The sequence below is a fragment of the Apis florea genome, unplaced genomic scaffold, assembly GCF_048593485.1.
Source record: "Apis florea isolate Af1SG1 unplaced genomic scaffold, ASM4859348v1 contig_2495_pilon, whole genome shotgun sequence".
Lineage (NCBI taxonomy): Eukaryota > Metazoa > Arthropoda > Insecta > Hymenoptera > Apidae > Apis > Apis florea.
The window spans coordinates 3,554,336-3,572,519 of NW_028256595.1; positions in this window are offsets into that span (position 1 = coordinate 3,554,336).

Sequence of the window (18,184 nt, forward strand, 5' to 3'; positions counted from 1 at the left end):
GGGAAAGAAAGAGAGATTCTCGCGGTCGAGAGTTTGGCGTAATGAAAGAAAAAGAGGGGGAAAAAAAAGGAGCAGCAAATTGACCGGTGCCAGCGGGAAGCCGAACGCGACGGGGAGTCCTCTTTGCCCAAAAAATCTTCTATCCTTCTCCGTCCCGATCCCTCGCTTCGAGCACCTTCTATCTTCATCCCTTTCGCGCCAACCGCGGAGCACACCTTTTCTCTCCTTCCTTTCGTCGTTCATCTCGAAGCGAGACAAATGAGCGGCATCCGTCTGCGTCACCTGTCCGTCAGTCCGTTCGTAACTTTTGACTCGAGGCAAATCGACGAGAGGGAGAAAGGAACGAAAACCGACTTTTTATCGTGGCCACGTCGTCGGTGACCCGCGAACCTAGCAACGCGGCCAACCTACTACGTACGTGTCTACTACACCATTGTACCGTCCTTGTCTGCTCTTGCCCCTTTCTCTTTCTTTCCTTTTTCTTTCCTTCTTTCCGTTTCCTTTCCCGCTCCACCTTCTTTCCCCGATCCGTGGAATCTACGTTCTCGAGTTTTCGATAAATCGTAATAAACCGAGGAGATCGGTCGAGATCGGTCGAAGCGGGATGGTTTCCGACTTATCCGGCGAACAAAATTAACCGGAAACGCGAACTTTTGAATAAAAATCGATACCTAAGTTGGCGGAAACGCGAACGAAACGTGTCGAGCCTCTTCCTTTCCCCTCGCTCTTTCTCTTCTCCCCACCCGCCTGCCCCCTGCTCCCTCTTCCCCCTCCTATGCTACTTGTAATCATATTCTTGCTTATGTTTATTGTACGACAACTTAAAGATATATTGGGCTATCTTTTTCTTCGTTTCCTATTAAAGTAAGGTATATACGAGTAGGCTAGCTACGGAGCTATTGGTTGCTGATAATAAAACGTGTAAAAAAAAAACGACTGTATAACACGATTATATTGCATCACGAACAATTAAATTAAAGATCAAGACCTGGAGTATAGCGAAGGTAAATACAACTCTATCAAAACGAGGCATTATCTTTCGAAAAGATTTCTGAAAATTACACATAAATTCTGAAATACCTATGAAAACGGCAATATATTTTGCCCACTGCCATCAACGAGAAGGCTTTATTAGGCAATCCTGCTGTCGGATTATATACTGTTACAACGTCATATAAATACGATTTGCGTTATCAGATAGACTTGCAGCAACGTGTTGCGTAGATCGAGCACGAAACCAAGAGGCGTCGGCAAACATAACCGAGTTGCATACACGTTCCACCACTTCCCTTCATAACGTTTGATTACGTTTTCCCCAGATTACGATCGTCCGTTCATATTTTTTTTTCTTCTTCTATTCTTTTCTTTTCTTTTCTTGTCTTTTCTTTCTTTTTTTTTCCCCTTCCTCCTCTCTTCTCTCGTAAACCGCGAAAAATCCACTTGGAACTTAAGTTCCCCCTCCTCCCCCCCCCTCCCCTGCCCCCCGCTTCTTTATCTGTCGGTGTATCTTTCAATATACGCGAGAACGGTGTTGTAATATATTTTACAAGTGTTACTTCCTTCTAACCGTCGATAAGCAACCAAGCGTTTTGCCCGCGTCTGCTCCTCACTCGTCTTATCTTTACGGTCCCGAACTTAGAAAACGTAATGAGAAATAATTTACATCGGTGGCGAGGCCGATAATCCTTTAAACGGGCAGGTTTAAGGGGAGGGGGAGGGAAGAGCCGAGGGGGCTGGGAAAAAGAATCATCTCGAAACAGCGCCGGTTATCTGACCGGTTGTCGTTCCTTAATGTCGAATTAATTAAATCGAGTCGAGCGATGGCGCCTATAAAGAAACCGTAATCTTATCGGGGATGTCACGCTCGCGAGCCTCGAGTTCCTAAGATTGGCTTCGAAATGCTACCGTGGCCGTGTTCGTGCCACTCGTGGTCTCGTTCACATGGCCTCGTTAAGATAACAAAATCCATATTTTCGTCCGTAAGTTTCGTAAGAAGGGGGTGGGAGGGGAGGGAACGTCGCGGGGATCCGGTGAATGGAATGCGAAGTGACGATTTCGTCGTACGAAAATTATACTGGGTGGCCGGCAGCCTTTGCCGTTTGAAAGGATATAATTTCGTAGCTATTACCGGGGAGGAGGGGGAGGGGGGGAGGGGAGGAGGGAAGAAACGAGCGAAATGAATGGAAGCGAATGAGGAGGATCGAAGGAAACTTTGTTGTCGACCACTTCCTACTCCTAACCCCTCGTCCCTAGCTATACGTGTATAAATACCACGACGAGAATTATACCACGATTGTCCCATTCTTCATTAATCTTATCGAAGTATCGAAGTCGAGTTTTAAAAAAACGTCAGCAATTAATCGTCGCGTCTATCGTTTCGCTACTACGCGGTTCACAGACTGGTAACGTTACGCGGGAATCCGTATTGGTATATTTCTATGCAAGTTGGCATTGGTAGAAAGTTACGCGTTTAGGGTGTGAATCGTGCGCGTAAATACTGCCCACGTGAACATTGGACCGTTTGAAACGAGAAGAGGAGCAGCCTCTGTGGAGGATGGTCTCGAGATTAGGATCGAAACGGCTGTTAGGTGTGTCGCCCGTTCGCATCCGGAATTCCTGCTAGCTCTTGTCCACGTGTGGTTTCGAACTCTTAAGAAATAGACGTTCCTCTGTACGTTTGTAAGAATACGGATATATATGTGCGCGTGTGTTGGAATAGTTCTGGTGGAAATATCGACTCGATAGGAAAGGAGAACTCGAGAAAGTCACATTAAAGGAGACTTATGGTCGTAGTTCAGTCAGCCATGGGAATTACAGTTGGAATACGTGTCAAACGCACTTATCGCAATACCATAAACAGATCATAAATAACCAAGAATGTATTTCAACGTAGTCTCGGCTACGATCGCGCACACTTGCATAGAAACCGAGAGTGATGATGAACAAACGAGGACGCGCGAATAGCTCGCGAACAAATGTCGAGATTTATCCTCGAACGAGGATCGCTTGCGATATTATCCGTCCGGAAAGAGAAGAACGGTTGGTTTATTTAAAATTCGTAATTACGGTCGGTGGACGCGTATGGCCGGTGGTTGGAAAGGTGAAACGAGGTGAAACGAGGGGAGTCGGAAGTTGCGAAACGCGAGGACCATTTACGGCTAGTCGCGTTTCCGACGTGGAAAAATTTTTTTCGCGCGACAAACGCGTGTTTCGGATGGGAAATAAAAAGAGGCGGCACGGCGGAAAATATTGCCACGGCGGAAAACTTGAAAGCGAACCGTACTCGTGATCGAAGATCGATCGGTGGAAAGCAGATAATACTTTCGATCGATTTGTTGTGAGTTGGAAGATGGGAAGATGTCGTATCTGGCGGAAGAAACAAGAGTTCGATTATAATTGGCGCGGGAGTTAGTTTAATCATTGGACCGTTGGAATTTTTGAAATTATTATTAGCGGCACGTATTGTGCACGGGTGGGAAATTCATAATCAAGTGGTTTAATGATTAACAATATGTTAACGCGGCGAAGCGTGTTCGGTGTTGGGCGTTTGCGCGACGTGGATTGCGCGTACACGCTTGCGGAGGATACACACGGGCGTAGAACAATGCAGCGCAACGGGAGAAACAAAAAATTCCGGCCGGGACCGGCGGAGTCGCCGCGGGAAAGCGTTTCATGCAGAAAACAAATTGGTCACGATCATTAACGCCCTCCTCGTTTCGAGAGTCGAGCCTTTGGCAGTTACAAAGCGATATTTTATGCGCCCGTCCCCATACGCCCCGTTTTGAAATAGATTAAATAAATGTTTTACGCACTTGTTGCGATTTCGTTGGAATAATTAAAGCCGGGCCGGCTTAGATTTTCCCGCCGATTCCTTCGAAAAGCCCGATCCAAAATTCGATCCGCAATCGTTAACGTTGCAACGCGATCAACGCGAGAGACTACCTTCGAAACCACGAAAATACGATAAATTCGGCCGTTTATATTCGCCGTTTTCGTCCAAGCTATTGTGTCTCTTTGAATTCAACGTTTGTCAGCCGCGTTGCTTGTTCGCGCTAAGCTAAACAGTTTACCTCCTCCTTCTCCCCTCCCCCCACCTCTCCTCCGATATACACCGTTTGCATTCGAGTTTTAGCCCCTCCTCCCCCTCCCTCCCTTCCGAAACTATTGAAAATCGTAGGCACGAACGTTTTCGAAGCAGCATAAATCGTTCCGAATTATTAATAACCTGCCTACACCCTTCCTTCTCTACATTTGCCACTGTTTTCCTCCTCCGCTCGCCGAATGTGCTCGCGTTACCCGATATTCGGAAGCGAAGCTTTTGCAAAGGTACAAAGCCACATTTTATGCGGTTACATACGCGCGTGTCCCGAATGTATTAAATAACGTTCAATGCTTTCGCTTCGTAATGTTGAAATAATTAAAACGGTATGCCAACGAACGACGCCGTGTCCGGAAAAATAAATTGGCGTGCACCGCGTTGAAGCGGGATTCCTCCATTTCGGGGTTTTACGTTCGAACGTTCTGCGGCCGTGGAGATGGACGCGACACGAGCGCGGCCGTATTCTAATTATTGAATAAATTAACATTACCAAAAATCGCGCCGACCGACTTTGACTACCGGTATTACGCGTATCACGCGATTCTTTATCGGGGGGGGGGGGGGGAACTGGTCGATTATTATCGATCATCGACATGTGTCGACAGCTACGAACTCGGTCCATACACGGTCCATGTACAGCTACACGCGTATTATCTTCCTTTCGAACGATCGATTAAAATCTCGTCGATGTACGTGTTGCATCGTACATAAATATCCCATTTATGGATGATGACGAACGCAGAAGCTCGCGATTAACGCCCCGAACCTGCCGATATTTCAATTAAAAACGGACCGGAAATTTTCGTGTCGTTCGAAAACTCGTGAAAAATCGAATAAGCGTCGCGTCCCTTTTTGTAACGGCAACGGTTGTATCATCCAGATCTTTCGTTCCACGAGGAAAACAAATTGGCCAGGATCGTTATCGGGCCGCACGATCACCGCGCAGAAGAAAAGCAACCTCGTCGTAGCGCGTGCACGCGTGAATCCCACTCGGCGGGGGATTCTTCGGGGGAGTGTGAATCGCGCTTAAGTTCCGCCATAGGTGCGCGCACACACGATACGATCGCGAGTTTTACGCGCCAACGAAATTACGCCGTGTTCGAAGGCGGGAAGCGTTCCGTCTTCCGAAAATCCTCCGACTCGTTGTCGCGAAAAATCGATCGACTTCGGTTCGAATGCAATTATCGACGTTATCGAGTCCCTTTTCTCCGTTTCTTTTCTTCGTTAGGAATTCCTATCGCGCACGTGTGTGCGATCGGAACTCAACGAATCCAAGTATCCAAGTAGAGTGTTACAAGAGTGCTGGTTAATCTGACGAAAGGAAAAACAACGAATCGGAAAAAGCGAAAGGGGATGCCAATTAGCGATAACATCGACGTGATATCTCGTGGCCGAGTCTCGAGAAGCGGACTATGCGACAGGGAATAACGAGACGCGGCGAACGGCCTCGCAGAAACGACAAGGATCGTTCGCGTCCTACGCGAAGATTCGCCAGGAAATCGCGTAGAATCCTCCTCCTCGATTTCCCGCGTTTCGAAAAGTCGCCGTCCAATTTTCTCCGCGCGCATTCCGCGCGTAATCTCGGCGGAGCGAAAATATTTTCCGGCGTCATTAAAAAATCAACGATCCTGCTCGGTGAGAAGCATCCTGCCTCGGAACGATTTCCGAGCGTACCCCGAAAAATCAACATTTCCCCGAAAGAAAGAAAGAAAGAAAGAAAGAAAGAAAGAAAGAATTAATCGCCCCGGCTCTTATTATAATTGCGCGAAATTTTAAATTAAGCCGCGAGCGCGCGCGGATTTCAATCAAAGGGAAACTCCGTAAATATTCGGACCGAGCTTTCCCTCCTCCTCCTCCTCCCCTCTCGGGGAACGGATCGAGGCGAACGATGACTGCGTTGCGCGTTGGCCCTGCGCTCTGACTCCGAAGGATAATATTTAACGTTATTATCGGTGGCCGCGCCTTTTGGCCTCGAACAATCGTCTCGGGTTTATGCAATACCGGAAATCGACCGAGCCGCGGGCCGGGGAGGAAGCGGAGATTACTTTTGCATAAATATCAAGCGTCTCGTTGATCTTTTGATTCCTGGCCAACCGATTGATTTTTCTATCTAAGGGAGGACGATTAAAAAAGATGGCATTTTAAAAAAGTTTCGGTCGAAACTCGAGGAATTCCCTGGTTAATCGATTCGCGCGGGCAACTGTGTAAACATCGGTTAAACGTATGATGAGAAGTCGACGAGGGTGATAATTAGCGTCGCTTCCCGTGTTCCTAATTCTAATCAAATCAACCGTGGAATCTGACGATCGTGTTCCGTTATCGGCAACATCGTTCACCGTCTATTAATTTTTCACCAATTATCGAATACCGCGGATATAAAAGTACAATTTGAGATTCCATTCGATCCTCCGCCGATAAGTAGCAAAGGGATCGCGATATCCCTTCGTTCGTATCGAGTCGCGTCGCCTTTTTTCGAACCTTTCGAACTCGGTGGTCCGATCTGCGGCTAACGATAATCATTATCGCCTCGCCGCCTTTAACTTTACGAACGACCGTCTTACGCAATGCTTGAAATTGGCGCTCACGAGGAACACGAGCCAAGAAACGAGAGAGAGAGAAAGAGAAAAAGAGAGAAAGGAAAAAAAAAACGATCGAGGGTGGAGCTCGAAGGGAACACCACCAGGAAGACCACAAACAACCCGAAGAATATTTTACGACTTTACGATTTTCCTTCGCCTCGATCGTTCCTTTCCATATTTCGAGCTAACTCGGGATCGGAAAACGTAATAAAATCGAGTGGTCGATATATTACGAAATATACGTGTATATATATATTTAAAATTTATCGTTGTCTCGCGCATTCGTGTCTCTCGGCGTGGAGCGAAACAATTCGATCAATTCGAGAAAGCATGACCGTCGCATTAGCGGCGTTATGGTTACTCGGCAAAAAATGACACGCGCTTGTTCTTTGACAAACGCAAATAGTTTCTGGTTCGCGGACGATGAAATTTTTCAGATAAATCATCGGGCAAACGAGATGCACGTTTGCGCAGAGTTCGATAAGAGAGTGGCTCGGTTATTTGCTTTCTTCGATGGGCAACAGCCTCGTCATCGTGGCGATCTCAAAGTCTGAAGGCAAGGATCGAGAGGAGACGCGTATACGGGCGAAGGATCGAGGGCGTTTTGATCGTTCCAACACACACGGTTCCCCCTCGGGGCTCGTTTTTATTTCCCCTTCCCAACCCCGGCATCCCTCCCTTCCACGCGTTCCTGCGTGTCGTACGTGCGTGCGAATTCGATTTCACGCGATTCCTTTCGATCGGGTGCCACGTATAAACTATTTCCGAACCGATCCACCTTCTCGACTTCTTGTTTCTCGTCGCGCGGACGTGTTACGCCGAAAAAAAGAAGACAATTAATCGTGCGGAGGCATGCGAGTTTCAACTCGACGTATGCGCGTCCGATCGTTTCAAAACAGCTCCACCCTTTTTTTATATCTCGTTTTTCACAGCCGACCGGCCGAGTCCTCGAGTGATGAAATAGCCGCGTTTCAACCAATCACCGAAACTCTTCCTTCTCCCATCTCGACGATCTTTCGATCCTTTGCTTCGTATCGGCCAAACTCGAAAACTTAAAACTCCACTCCTGCACGAGGAATAATCGACGGGAATCGTTCGATTAAAGGGGAGAGGAAGAGAGGAGGAGAAAGGAGAGAAAGTTGGGTAAAAGCAGGAGGGAACGGTGACGGAGAGAGAGAGAGAGAGAGGAGAAGGAAAACGGGATTTCTTCTGGCACGCGTCGTTCAACGATTCTGGCCGCGTTGTAAACGGAGGAGGATAAAAAGGACGGCGTGAAAAAGGCGCGAAAAATCGTGATGTTAAATCGAGAAAAGGAGGATACGAGAGAGAGAGAGAGAGAGAGCGGATGATCGGATCTCCGAGTGGATCGTTCGACGAAAGGGCGAAATTCGAAGGCAGGTGTGTAAGTGGTACGAGACCACGGTGGATTGGCAAAAAAAAAAAAGATGGCCGTAATAAAGTTTGCGCGTTTGGGTCACGTTGAGCCGACGTTGTCCTCGCGTGATATCTCGCGACTAGAAGATTAGAGGTATCGATAAAAACGACGCTTGGCACGGGATACGAATGAAGTCGCGGAGAAGCGAGGATGGAAGGGAAAATGCTCGAATGAAAATCGTTTTCACTCGAAATCTCGGGCGGGGAAACGAGCAACGTTATTTTCGCGGGGAAGACAGGATTTTTTCCCGGCCGTTATTTCCAGCTGAAATCTCCGCGAACAAAGAGGTTGGCGCGGAACGAGATTTCAAAGGGTGCGATGCGAAGATGCAACGGAAAAACGCGTCGTTTCAAACGGAGCGGGAGAGAGAGAGAGAGAGAGAGAGAGAAAACGAAGGAGAAAACTCGGCGAAGAGGAGAATGGCGTGGCTACGCGAATTCAATCTTGAAAAAATGGATATGCCGGTATACCATGGGATCTGAAAGCTTTGAAGTTATAAGCGCGAAAAAGTAAAAAAAAAAAAAAAAGAAAAGAAAAAAGGAAGGAAAGAAAAAGAGGGGGGAGAGGAGGATAAAGAAGAAGCGCGCGCGAAAGGGATCGCCGTCGAAGAAGTGGGAACTGGGGCGTGGAAAAATCTTCTCCGGGCGAGGAAAATTCAATTTTCAGTCGACGGATATTCAAATTCCAATTTCGAAATTTAAAAGTTGAGGGAAAGAGCGAGAAAAGAAGGGAAAAAGAAGGGAGAAGAAGGAGAAAAGGGGGAAGAGAAGAGGAGAGGAAGAAGAAGAAGAAAGAAGAGGAGACGGCCGAGTCGGACGACGAAACGGAGATGCAAAGTAGTAGGGTTGTTCTTTGTCGATGGAACTGAGGAGAAAACAGAAGAAGAAGCAGCAGCGGCAGCAGCAGCAGCAGCGACAAAGGGAGGACGAGAAGAGATACGAAGCAAAGAAGGAAGAAGAGCGTCAGGAAGGAAGGAAGGAAGGAAGGGATCCTGGAAGGCGGATTCACCGCAGGATCGCAGGTAGTAGCAGGGTACGGTAGGACGATTTCTACGTGGCCCATCCCTCCGTTCGTTTTCTTCTCTTTCTTCCACCACGTACACCTCATCCTCTCCACCCTTCTAGGTTTCGTGCCGAACGAAAGCCGAGGTAAAGCCGGAGCCGAACGAAACGAAACACGGTTCTCTCTTATTCGCTCCACCTCCTACCTCTCTTGCATATACGCACACTCGGCTGCCGCTCTTTCTCGCGGCCTCTCTTCCTCTATGAGAGAAAGAAGAGTCTCTCTCCTCTTACTCCGACGCTCCTTCTCGATTTCTCTTTCCCTCTCTCTCTCTCTCTCTCTCTCTTCGCTTCTTCTCTCCGTAATATCTCGCGCTCTTTCGCGGTTTCTCTCGCTTCAACCCTCGAACACCGGCGAGGCAAAGGTATTTCCGTCTTCCTCTAATTCTATCTCGTTGCTCGGCCCTCTCGCTCTTACTCCCAGCCTCGTTCGTTCGCGCTCTATCCGCGTCTCTGTTATACCGACGGCATCCGCGGTCACTGCTCTCTGTCCCACCCTCGTCCTCCATCCTCTCTGTCGCTCTTCCTCTCGTTCTTGCTCTCTCGCTCGAACAACCTATCAACTCGGTGGGTAGACGTGAGCTCCGGACGACGATTCTCTCTCTCTCATCCCATCGACCGACCGTTCTTACACCGATATAGTCCGCGGCCTGCCTCGGCTGTGTTCGTGGACGGGAACACGGGTCGTTCTATACCGGGTGTTTCTTCCAGAACCGCACTCGCGACTCGCGGATTTCCCTCTTTCTATCGAGGACATCGCAACCTTTCGTCTATCCTGCGTTTCTTCCGATCTCTCTCTCGATCTCTCCATCACGTACGATCGAAATTTAGATACATCGGATTGGAGACGTTTAACGGCGAAACGAAAGTTTTGGCGTTATCGAAGAATAAAAGAGATAACCGATTAATTGGTTTCTTCGCCGGTCCGGACAGCCGCGCGATTATTCGCGAAAAAGATTTATAATGCGCGGGAATTGAATTTTTATTCACAGGATTCGAGGAAGGGAAGAATAGGATTTTTGCTCGCGGGAGACTCGCGTTTGCGAAGGCTCAGTTTTTGGCCTCGGTTTCGGGAATTTGTTCGCCCCATTGTTGCAAAAACCGCGAAAATATAATGACGCATCGATGCACGATGAACGAACGTGGCAGAGGTATTGGGGAGGAGCGTTTTTTTGTCGCGGGTAGCCTCGCCTCGCCTTTCGTCCGCGTCGCAATTTAAATTGCGACGCGGACGAGCCCTGCATGTGTCCAATATACGGATTTAAAGTGCCGCGAGATTCGCCCCTGGTCGCCTAGCATTGCGTTTGATAACAGAGGCCTGTACAACGTCGAATAGTGGCGGAACCACTGATAACAGGTGTTTAGCTGGTGGCCGTCACCGGAAACACCAATCGTGTTCCGCGGAATATTAGATTCCCTCGCGAATCCCGCGTCATTATCAATCCTTTTTATATTTTTAAAAATCTTCCGATTTTTTCTTCCTTCTCTCCGATTAGTCTCTCTGGAATCGAATCTCGAGCGATTGTAACGATGCGGTGGGATAAAAATTAAAAAAAAAAAAAAAGAAAGAAAAGAAAGAAAGAGAAAAAACGGAAAAACGTGAGTAAAATCGGAAAGAAGGAAGGAGCATCTGTTCCTTTGATAAGTTTCGCGTGACTATAAAAGATTGGAATCACGTAAGCGAGAGCGGGAAGCGCTTGCGGATGAAGCATCGTTAGCTTCGCTTCTTTCCTTTGACGAGGCAAGTTTATTATTCGTCGTTAATTGTTTCGGATTCTGAAACGCGAAAGGCTGAAGTCAGCGACGCTGGAATAGCCGGGAATGCGAAATCGAGGTGCACGTGCGAGGAGCACGTCACAGCCGAGTGATGAGTTCTTGCTAATCACCGCGAACCGTCCGTGTTTCAAGTAGGAGAAAAAGGATCTTCTCTAAGCAACGATGGTGCCGAGATCTCGGCTCGAAGGACTCGAGTCATCGTTACGTTACGGCCGCGTTTGCTTCGTAACAAAGGGGGGGAAAAAACGATGCAACGGGTGTGCAGGTTTTGTAATTAGGAGTTAATTAAGAGAGAGAGAGAGAAAATAATTATCTCGTATCAACGAATCGATCACACGCGTCCAATAATTATCTAACCGTTTAAATTCATTTTACGTTCGGGGAAACGTTTAAACGTTTTAATTTCACTCACGTTGTGTAATTCGTTGTGAATCGAAGTAATAATAACGATATGAAAATGTTTTATTTCAACGAAAATTGATCCTCATTTTATTTATCCGCATATATACGTATCGTCAACTGGATATTCAATGACAAGCGTTTTGATCGTAACGTGGAACGGCAGAGATCAGAAACCAGTAGGAGAACTTAATCAATTCGAATCACCGGGGCGATTCGGAAGATCGGCCGAGCAGATTACACGTTAGTGCTTCGACAACGGGTTTCATTGGTCGCGCGAGAGAAAACCCCTCGGCACGGTGGTGTCGCGTGTGCGTGTAGTGTGCGCCACGACAATGCCGATTGCCGGAGAAATTTTCCGGGGGGGCTTCGTCTCGAATGTACGACTTCGCAAATATCACAACGCCCACTCGGAGGACTCGCCACTTGAATAGACATTCAAACAGTTTGGCAAAACTTGAAACCGCGGTTCGATACCGCCTAGGCTAAATGATAACGCGCACGTGATATATGATATATTTTCTCCGCGATAGGATGTAGATCGCGAAATAATTTCCGTTCACCCAGTACACAACTTTTTTAAAATGCACTTTCTGCTCCATTTTCCTCGAGTTATCACGTTATCGTTATCACGCGATGCACCTTTCGGTCTGCTTCTGAATTATCGCCTATTGTACGGCGGGAAAATATGAAATTTCGTGCAACCGTAGCAATTTTTCTCCCCAGCCCTACCCTCCCCTTGCCCCCGTCACCCGTCCCCATCAGTTTCATTCCGATTTGCGAACAAAATACACTCAACAGCCGGCGGCGCGATTGAAAAAGCGCGGCGGCCGAATACAGTTAAAGCAACGATAATAGTTGGCGATATAGAAAATTTTTCATCTCTCGTTGCGATGTACACCGAGAGAACCGAACTTTACAACATTTCCTGCGCCTCTCGAACCCTTCCACCTTTCGTCCACTTCTCTTTCCTTTTTTTTTTTCGTTTCTCTTTTTTCTTTTTTTTTTTTTCTACGTCGTCGTCGTCGTCATCGTCGTCGTCGTCGTAGTCGTCGTCTTTTTTTATTCGCTGCCTTCGAAAACGTTTCACGCCGGCCGATAAACCATCAATTCGAACGGCTTTATGAATCAGCCCAGAAAATATTTTCCAGCCGCTTATTAAAACGTACGAACCAATAAATTCGAACGGACGAATATTATTATTACGAGGAATTAATTTATACGTTTCGGAGGGGAATTCAATTTGTAAGGAAAAAAGAAAAAAAAAGAAAGAAAGAACCGATCGAGACTAAAATTCTTGGATTCTTCTTCCCGAGAAAGGATTCCTTTTATCCGTTATACAATTGTACCGTGCAATATTAAAAAAAAAAGAAAAAACGTGAAAAAAACTCATAAACGTCTACTCGAAAAAAATTGGCAAAAATTCACTCGCACCTCGTTCCTCTTGCACCGAATTCACGATCTTTATTCACCTTCGATTCGATCCCGAATAATTGTCGTTCATTTTTACGACGAAAACCCGGAGAAATCGATCACATCGACGATGATCGAGGCATGGAACGGCGAGCGATAAAAAGTCGGGATTTCAAGCTCACCCGTTACGTGTGGTGGCACATACAGCCCCGCGGTAGACGAAGCTTTGGGTCGCCGCTAGCTGCGGGCGTCCGGACCTCGCGTCTACCCTCTCATTTACCATTTGGTACCTATAGATAGGTACCTATATATACGTGCAGGTACCTAATGTACGTGCACGCAGACAGAGGCGCGAGCCGGGCGACGAAGACGAGCGTACGGGCCACTAACATGAAACACGTAGATACACGCGAACACACGGATGAACCACGGCAGAGGACACACCGAGAGAGAGGTGGCGAACGGGCCGAGAGTGCAGGACTACTCTGCTCTCTCTCTCTCTCTCTCTCTCTCCTTCTTTCTTCCTACCATCGATGTCCCTTTTTCTCCGTTCCTCCCTCTGTTCTTCACGCTGGGTGCCTAGGTGGCTCCATGTACACTTATTTTTCTATATAACAGGCTGGCGAGAGTGCGAGAGAAGAAAACCCGTACGTACAAGCCTACATACGCCGTACGTGTGCAATGCCGATGCATCCGTATATTCGCGTATATTATGCTCCTCCGTCCCTGTTTTCCATCCACCTTCCTCTCCGCGTTCTATCTATCGTTTCTATCTATCTATCTATCGTCCTCTCCCCGTGCATATGCATGCACACCGGGTATTGCGCTCCAGGTAGAAGGACGAAGAGGACGTGGTTTTGCAGAGAGAGAAAGAGAGAGAGAGAGAGAGGGCATTCTAGAGAGCGCTCACTTTGGTTCTCCGTGTCTTTAGCAGAAAGAGCAGACCGCTCGAGAGGGAAAAGGCGAAGGTGGCGGTGGCGCGGCATTGACGTGGGGATTCGAGGCGGAGGCGGGAATGCGGCGAGTATCTCGGAACGGCGGAAGCTACGAGAGTTCTGCCCGAAGGGGCATTTTTTTTTGGCGACTCGAAAAGGAGGGACGTGAAGAAGGATGAGGAGGAGAAGAAGGGAAACGAAAACGGGGGCAGCGCGAGGGAAAGAGATCGGCCGTTGCAAATGGGGGATAGGATAGAGGCGATGATGAAGAGGGTGAAGGTGAGATAGAGAAGTTTCGGAGGGCGCGTTATATCTCTCCACTCTTTCTAGGCGAAATTGATCAACGTCCTCGGGAAACCGATTAACCGAGCCAGACGTCTGCCATGAATTTTATAAATATATTTTCTTTGAGCGCGCGCTTTCTCTCTGTCTCTCTCTCTCTCTCTCTCTCTCTCTCTCTCTCTCTCTCTCTTTCTCTTTTTCTATATATGTATGTATATGTATATATATATATATATGTATATACAACCACTATTGCCTCTCCTTTTGCGCCACAGCTTTCCGACGATTTTAGTTGATGAGATTGCACGTAACGCCGCGTTTCTGCACGTACCAACTCTGATTGCGTACGAGGTACATCCTGGAAGGTAGCTTCGTGTAAAGTTTATACGTAACGATCGGGACATTTTCTCTCTCGGTGTTTTTTACACGCGCTAGCCCAGAAGCCCAGTTTTAGAAGAGAATTTTGAACTCGATACGAATGTTTTTTTTTTTTTTTTTTTTTTTTTTAAATTCAGAGCACGATATCTCTTTACGACACAAGAGACTCTAAAAAAAATTCCTCTACTCCTCTCCCTGTTTGGCAATTTCAATTTCCCAATTAGAAATATAACAACGAATATTTCCTGATTTAAGGCAGGTTTTTTGTTTAAAAAAGAAAATAACCTGTTAGCTTGTTTCGTCCGTTCGGATAATTCGGGTCGCGTGGACTACAGGCTTTTATCTGAAAATTGAAAAGAGTGTCGAAATGTTGCGGGTCACTGTCCGCATGCTCATCCGTAATTATAGCTTTCCGCTTTGAGAAAGATATTATCCGTGAAGTATTATAGTTAGACGCGATGACAATGAATCATTATCGATGCGGCGATTAATCATAATCCCTACAATTAATGTCCTTTATATCCTCAAGGTGTAATTATAATCTTTGCGAATACGCAGGAAAAATTGGGACTTTTGTTTCCCGTCCATTATCTCGGTCGAAACCAAGATTGGAAAATCTTGCTGTTGCGTGGGAGCGCCGAGTCTCTTGAAATCGTCCTCCAATTCATTAGCTCGGAAAATAATTTCGAACACGGCCAATCTTTCTAAATAATAACGAAGCAAAGGCGGGGGAAAAAATGGTCGGCTCGTTTCAGTTTAAAAAGGAGCATCGACCGGATCCATCCGAGCGCAAATTGTTTCGCGAAAATCACGTTGCATGGATTTCCATTCCGTTCCATTCCATTCCAGTCCTCAAAGACACGGTTTAATTATCACGGTATGAACACCGTGAGAAAATCTTTTGGGCGAAACAGGCAGAAAGAGTGTGTGTGTGTCTTTTTCTATTTTCCGCCGCTCTGGCAAAGTATCGCCACCGAAACGGAGATTAAAACACCGAAATGTTAACTTGTTTGAAGCGTTTCAAAGCAACGAACGTTCATTTTATGTTGAAAACCTCGCTCGAGGGGAAGAGCACAGGTTTTTTACGTTCGATATTTTACACCATTCGGTTATTCGAGATTGTATTATTCGTATCTCCACGTTTCGAAGCATTGGTGGTGCACGGTTTTTCAAGAATTTCCATCATCGTGAACGTAAGTAAAATCGTTACGGTCGTTTTTCGCGGTCAAAAGGATTGCGATCAACGTTCAAGGCCGAACTTCAAGGCGAAACTTTACGATAACGAAGGGAATAGATTTTACGGAACTCGACGCGCGTTCAAACTTTCCCTTACGAAGATTTATCATCTAGCCTCGGTGTTGGCAACGGTTCGCCAACTTTTCGCCAGCAAAACTGCTTCGTTGTTACGTTGTCGTGGAGAAAAAGAAAAAACCGTACTACGCCTTCGCCTTCTGTTTCTTCGTCGGCGGATCGAAGAAACTGCGTTCGCGATCGCCGAGGGAGAGATTCGTCGCGCGTTTCGTCGAATATCCTCGAAACGTCGAACGAACGCGAGGATATCGCGTGGATTCAAAGCCACGATCCTGGCTGACCTCGTGTCGTTTTCTATCGATTCGATCAGATTCGTTTATCGTATTCAATTATCGGATCGATAACGCGATTAAAATCCACCGGGTAACTAGGAACCGCGTAAACAGGCCGCGTATAATATATTATTTTATTTAACGGTTATTTAATACCGCTGGCCAATAATCGCGATTTATTGTTCGCATTTCGGCCAAGTTTCATAGAGCGTATAATGAACTTTCCGGGCAGAAACATCGAATGAACAAAAATTTACATAATACCACCGGTGTTCACTTCGTTTCGTCGCGAATAATCGAATCAATTTTCCCCCCCCGGTCCCTGTGCGTACGTATGTACGTACCCGCCAGGGAGAGAGGGACAGAGGCGCAGCGAGAAAGGGAGGAAAGGTGAGAGAAGAAGGAAGGGGGACAGGCGGAGAGGGGAGAGAAAAAAAAAGGGGGGGGGAAAGAAAAAAAAGAATCAACGCATCATCGACGTGCATGCTCGAACAACTTTATACGCGTTTCGTTACACTCTTCCGCGAGTTCTTCGACTCGTCTTTCGGGACGCGTGCAAATTGAGTTTAAAGTGGCCGAAATTGCGATCGAAATTTTTACTCGAATGCTCCAGACGATTATACCACAATTTGCTCCCTTAATCCCTCCTCCCTTCCCCTCACCCCACCCGGTTCCTCCGACTTTTTTCTCCGCGGCCGCGAATCGATACTTAATTGCACGCGAACGGTGTTCCCATTCACCCGACGCTTCTCGGAAGCATTAAAGTTAGCGGAACTTCTAAAAAGGACAACGGGGGGGGGGGAAATTACGATCGGGCCGATCGTAAACGGAACGATGGTTCGATTGTGTGGAAGGGAAACAAGGGTGCGAAACACGAGCGAACGATCGAAGCGTTAGAAGTCGAGCCGAGACCCAAGGTTCCCGCTAAAGGCTAATCTGTCGACGACAGAAAATTTTCCCCGATGATTAAACGCTTGTCAGACATATGCCGTCTTCATTGCTTCCCTATGTATAGGGAGCCACGTGGTCCGTGTATGCGTTTCCGTGAAACCCACCAACCCCTCACACCCGTTATTGCCCGACTAATTTGTCGTTGGAGTAACTTTAGCTGTCCCTTTAAAGTAACTATATTTCCTTTTTTTTCTCTCTCTCTCTCTCCCTCCTTTCCTCTAGTCGACACTGACTTTCCTTCTATTCCTTTTTTTCCTTTCCACGTGCACGCGTCAAACCGTGACGAGCGTAATTTCCGTGTAACCGTGGTAACCAATAATCTTATCGCGATTTCAGCTAATCGGTGGTGTTGAGACAGACTCTTATCGATGCCCTATTTTTTTTTTCCTTTTTTTTTTTTTTTTTTTTTTTTTAGCGATTAAGAGCATAATGAGATTCGCAGGATAATTGAAACTTGCTGAGAGATCATCGTTGCAACGGAAATCACTGTTTACTATGGAAGCGTTTTCAAATTAACGCGAATATAAAAGTTTTGCAAGTTGGAAACTGGGAGGAGGAATTCGATATGGGCCGAAACTCTTCGTTATCCAGAGTTCAATTTGTGAGAAATAAATACGAAATCATTTTTTTTCTTCGAAAATTACTGGACAATGATTACCGTCTTTACATAACTTCATCTTGTCCTTTGCAATTTTTTTATATCTTCGAAAATATCAAGGAACGTAATTGTCCGACTGTTGGTCGGACTTACGACAAGAAGACAAGTGAGGGACGAAGAGAAAAAAGAATATTGGAAGGAGAACGAGAAAAGAAGAAGCACGCGGAGAAAGAGGTAGAGAAAGAAGAGGTGGAGGATGAGAATGAGGATAGAAAGACAGGAGGAGGAGGAGGAGGAGGAAGAAGAAGACGGGCGTGTGGCGTGCGTTCGTCGTACGGGACGTGTTATTAGCCGGCACCCTCTTTCACGTTGCCCCATCTCCTCGAGCATCGCTCGTCTCATCTCCTTTTTTCTCTGATTTCCTATGCGGGGGCTAGAAACGCGTTTAATTAACATAGCTGGCGTGGCTGCATCCCTCTTCTCTTGGGTGCCGAGCAGACAGTCAGCTTTCACGGACCATTGCACACACGATACACGCATTACAAACATATATATATATATTTCTTTCTCTCTCTCCACTTATCCCTTAGTTTGGGCTTAGTCTTTGTCCGGATGTACAGTGTGGGTGTGATTTAAATGTTAACACGAAAATTCGAGATCGATGGCCTGCTGAAAAATACAACGCGGATGCATCT